This window comes from Octopus sinensis, unplaced genomic scaffold (genome assembly GCF_006345805.1).
Source record: "Octopus sinensis unplaced genomic scaffold, ASM634580v1 Contig18316, whole genome shotgun sequence".
NCBI classification, from domain to species: Eukaryota; Metazoa; Mollusca; class Cephalopoda; order Octopoda; family Octopodidae; genus Octopus; species Octopus sinensis.
The window spans coordinates 22,791-27,842 of NW_021835737.1; the positions used below are offsets into that span (position 1 = coordinate 22,791).

Genomic DNA, 5,052 nt, shown 5'->3' on the forward strand with positions numbered 1-5,052 from the left:
AAGGCACTGTTTTGGGACCACTACTGTTCATAATAGCCCTCTCAGACACGCAGAGAGCCACGATCACAAGTTATGCAGATGATACAAAAGTTTCACAGGCAATACAGAACCCTGAAGACACTAAGAACCTGCAATGTGAGCTGGACAAAATATACAAGTGGACTGAAAAGAATTGCATGCAGTTCAATGCTGAAAAGTTTCAAGCTTTATGCTATCAGCATGCAAAACTAAATGCAATACCCAATAAATACACTGGACCTGGAGGGATTGCAATCCCAGGGGCACAATCAGTGCGAGACCTGGGTATTTACATGAGTGATGATGCAACCTTTCATGTGCATGTTGCTAAATTGGCAATGAAATATAGGTGGTTGACCGGATGGATTCTTAGAACCTTTAGAACAAGAGACCAGGAAACCATGATGGTCCTCTGGAGGACACTTGTCCTAAGCCACTTTGACTATTGCTCGCAGCTATGGTCACCATCCAGTGTCAAGTTAATCACAGAACTTGAGGCGATCCAACGAAGCTACACGAAGAAGATAGCCTCTGTGCAGCATATAAGATATTGGGAAAGACTCAAGAGATTAAGACTATTCCTTAGAGCGTAGGCGAGAAAGATATGCCATAATATACATCTGGAAGATCCTAGAAGGACTTGCCCCAAACTTTGGCATCGAGAGTTACAAAATGCTAGAACTGGGCGCCACTGCATAGTGCCAAGGACTCCAAATTTGCCATCAAAATGTAGGACAAGATACTGTGATAGCCTGGGCTTCAGAGACCCACAGCTCTTCAATATCCTCCCGAAGAACCTGAGAGACCTGCATGGGGTGGATGCAGATGTCTTTAAAATAAAACTGGATCTCTTCCTGTTAGGTGTCCCAGATGAACCAACTTCACGGCAGGAGGTGCAGATGAGGGCAGATGCATCGAACTCTCTCATGCACCAAATGGCAATTGCTAAAAAGCATTCGTGAAGTAAAATCATGTATCAACACCAAATGGCGTTGCCCCAGCATGGGCATAGCTTGTGAGCTGAAACTAGATAAAAAAAAATATATATATACATACATATTTCTACATATATATATATATATATCATATACCCGCTCACACACATACACACACACACGCACTCACATACACATACGCATTCACACACACACATCTCGGCTTCTTTCTTTCTCTTTTTATTTTTCAAAGAAGGGAAGTTTGAGCTGGCATATGGGTGGGGGAGAGGTTTCTAGGGCTGCTATTTTTTGCTTTCTTTCTTTCTTTCTTTCTTTCTTTCTTACTTTCTTACTTTCTTCTTCCTTCTTTTCTTTATTTCCTTTTTCAAAGAAGGTAAGGGTGAGAAGATAGAGAAATGGAGAGAGAGAGAGAAATATATCCAAAGATATAGAGCTGTAAGTGACCTTCTATGTACCCAAAATCCCGGTCTTCCAAGAAGTCAAATGAAATCTTTAGAAATTTCTAAAAGTTTCTACTGCTGTGTGAGGAGGTGGATGTGGGTCACGGCTGCTTACTGACCTCCCCTACCCCCACAACTGCATACAGTACCGAAGCAATGTTTGAATGTTTGAAAATATTAAAACAGCCGGTGGAGGCCAATGCTGACCCGTGGCCTAGATATGCTGCAGCCCTCAGCCTCATACCTACAAATACATATTGAATACTTATTACATTAAATATTTTAACTGGAATTAATACTATGTGTGGTCAGAATTGATATCTAACTGGTCATGTCTCACTAATTTGTTATATATCTATATATATTAAAGTGTAGTTGCGTGAGTGTCTGTCCCCTTCGATTTAGATTTCTAACTACTCCCACATTTTGCGGTGCAGTTTAACCAAAACCGGGTATCTTATAGTCGTGATTCCTATCGAGCCCGTCTGGGTACTAGCGCGCGTCTACGATGAGTCTACGATTTAAAAAATAATTTAACATCATATTTTTTCCATTTTTAATGCATTTTTTTGCTATGTTTTTGGCTATAACTCTCTAAAAATGCAGTATAGTTATTTCCCTTACAAACCCGAGCAACGCCGGGCGATTCTGCTAGTATATATATATATATATATATATATATATATATAGATATCATCATCAGAAGATAAGTAAAATTAATTAAAATGACAGATGTATCGGACTTTCAAAGAGGTCAAATTGTTGGTGCTCGTATGGCAGGCGCTAGCGTAACGAAAACAGCCGAAATGTTTGGTGTATCAAGAACTACTCTCTCGAAAGTAATGATAGCCTTTGAGAAACGGAAAAACCTCCTCCTCGAAACAAAACTCCAGAAGAAAATCAAAACTTCCAGAGAACCCAGTTTTCACTAAAAGTGTTCGCCGGGAGCTGCACAAAGCCAAATTTCACGGTCGGGCTGCAATCAGAAAACCACTATCTTCAAAAAACAAACGTTGCAAAGCGTTTAGAGTGAAGTAAACACCTACAGAATTGCTCCTTAGAGCAGAGGAAGAATATTATTTTCTCGGACGAATCATCGTTTACCTTATTTCCGACCACCGGCCGAGTATACGTGTGGAGACAGCCACAAGAAGCATTTGACTCAGACTGCCTTCTTCCAACTGTTAAACATGGAGGCGGATCTATATCTTGGAAATCCGCCGGCCCAATGTTTTCCCGTCATGGCAGAATTAATAGTCTAGACTACTAAAGAATTTTATCTGATCAAATTCATCTTATGGTTGCGGAACTGTTTCCCGAGAGAAACGCAATCTTTTAGGATGATAATACACCAATTCACACAGCTAAAGTTGTTACTAAATTGCACGAGGAACATTCTAGTGGAGTTGAACATCTTATCTGGCCACCACAGTTCCCAGATCTCAATATTATTGAACATTTATGGTGCCTTTTAGGAAAACAAGTAAGGAGTCGATATCCTCCACCATCGTCACTACAAGAACTGAAGACAGTTTTAGCTAAAAAATGGAGAAAAATTACTTTGGAAACAATTCAAACTTTGTACGAGTCCATACCTCGACGAATTCAAGCTATAATTACTGCCGAAGGCGTTCCCACCCCGTATTAAAATAAAATCGTTTGAAATTTTAAGGTCTTTCCATTATTTTATCGAACCTGTGTATGTACGTATATACATACATACATATATATGAGAGCGATACAAACACACATATATATATAGAAAGAGAGAGAGAGAGAGAGAGAGAGAGAGAGAGAGAGAGAGAGAGAGAGAGAGATAGTGAGTGAGAGAGAGTATATCCAACAGCTATTTGTTATTATATATACTTGAAGGTAAGCGCTAAAGGACTGAAGCAGTTTTCGGCCGTGTGTCAATGTGGGCCTCGAACGTCAGGTTTCATAGTTTGGAACTTTCAAATATACCTGCGGTGATGGTCCAGTGTGTTTAAGCATAAATGTAGGCAGGGAGTTGAGGGGATGGGATCAGTCAGCCGCATCTCCTTTCCACCTCCCAACTCATCTTGAAAGCTCTTTAGAAATTTGAAAAGTTTTAATGTGTCTCTTTGTAAGTCTGAGGTGCAGGGGACACACATTCTTTATATATATAAATAGTTAAGTGTCTAGCAACAAGTTGCTTCACCACAAACTGAAAATTTAGGAATAGCAGACAAAGACAGCAAAATCGTTTTACTAGAGACATAGTGAAAGGAATTACCTGTCCTCAGCTGCTAATTCTAAAATTTCGGTGTGTGGTGAAGTAACTTTTTGCTAAACCCTTAATTATATTTATAATTATATATATAAAAAAATTTTTGTGCAAGTTTTTAACGAAAATGTTTCTCTTTCCATACCGAAATTACTTGGTAACATTTATTAATTATTAAATTAATGATTCTTTACCCTAATTGGGCAAATAATTATGGGATGTAGTCTACTAGTAGTACTACAAAATTCCAAGAAACACACACACACATATCTTATTAGCTTCTTCGTTTCGTTTTCTTTTTAAAGTAGTTATAGGTGTAGGATAGGTCGCATTTTGGGGCAGCTATTCATTGCTCATCTCCCACCATCACCCTCAAATATACACACGTCTTTTAGCTTCTGTCTTTCTTTCATTTTTTCATTTAATGTAATGGTGAGACGGTAAAGGTTGGTATTTTGGCCTGCTATTTTCTGCTTATCTCCCCCGTCCCATCACAAACACACTCACATTTCAATAGCTTCTTCATTTCTTTCTGTCTTTCTTTCTTTAATATTTTAAAGAAGGTGGGGGTTGAGCTAGAATAGGTGTGGGGTACGTAGTTATTTGTGGCTAGTATTGGCTGCTTAACTCCCAGCCCCCATCACTCTCTCTCTCTCTCTCTCTTTACTTCTTTCTCTCACACACACATCCCTATAAGTCCTTACGTAGACACATGTCAGGTACAAATAATTCATGGGAGCTATTGGGGACATTTAGGTAGAACTGCGTCGTAAGCTTTGGACGCAACATTCCATGCGTGACCTCTTCTGTGAGCCATACGATGGGCTTTTACCTTTATCCATAGTACATTTAAAGGTATATGTATTATATCTGTCTTGAAGAATAGTATCTTCAGGGGTAAATATAATATATATTAGTTTTGATGAATCGTTTATAATTGTTGGTATAAGACTTCAGCATTAGTATAAGTAATAAAAGGTAATACATTATATGCGTGCGCATAAACACGCATATATATATATATATAGACACACACACACACACACACACATATATATATATATATATATATATATAAAAGGTCACAAAAAATTTAGATTCAAATGAATATGGTACTTAATTTAGATGCACCAGAATTTTGGATGGTGTTATCCATATGAATCCGTGGCGTGATCATAATCAAAATAAGCAACAAGAATGACTCCGGTCGTGGATATATATATATATATATATATATATATGTGTGTGTGTGTGTGTGTGTGTGTGTGTGTGTGTGTGTGTGTGTGCGTGTGTGTGTGTGTTTGTAAGGCGAAAGAAAGATGATATTGACTTATACACTCTATATATAGTTATATAGGTGCCTGTAATTATATGAAGCTATACATATATATAT

The 5,052-nt window shown here is 38.3% G+C and overlaps 1 long non-coding RNA gene across 1 annotated transcript; it reads right to left on the reverse strand.

Annotated features, from left to right (window-relative positions):
• Nucleotides 1–4,049: 4,049 nt before the first annotated feature.
• Nucleotides 4,050–4,877, reverse strand: LOC118761881. The gene is made up of 3 exons (XR_004997706.1): nucleotides 4,710–4,877; nucleotides 4,304–4,310; nucleotides 4,050–4,061 (listed from the first exon to the last, which is right to left on the reverse strand). It is a non-coding gene; the product is annotated as an uncharacterized LOC118761881 (long non-coding RNA).
• Nucleotides 4,878–5,052: the final 175 nt, after the last annotated feature.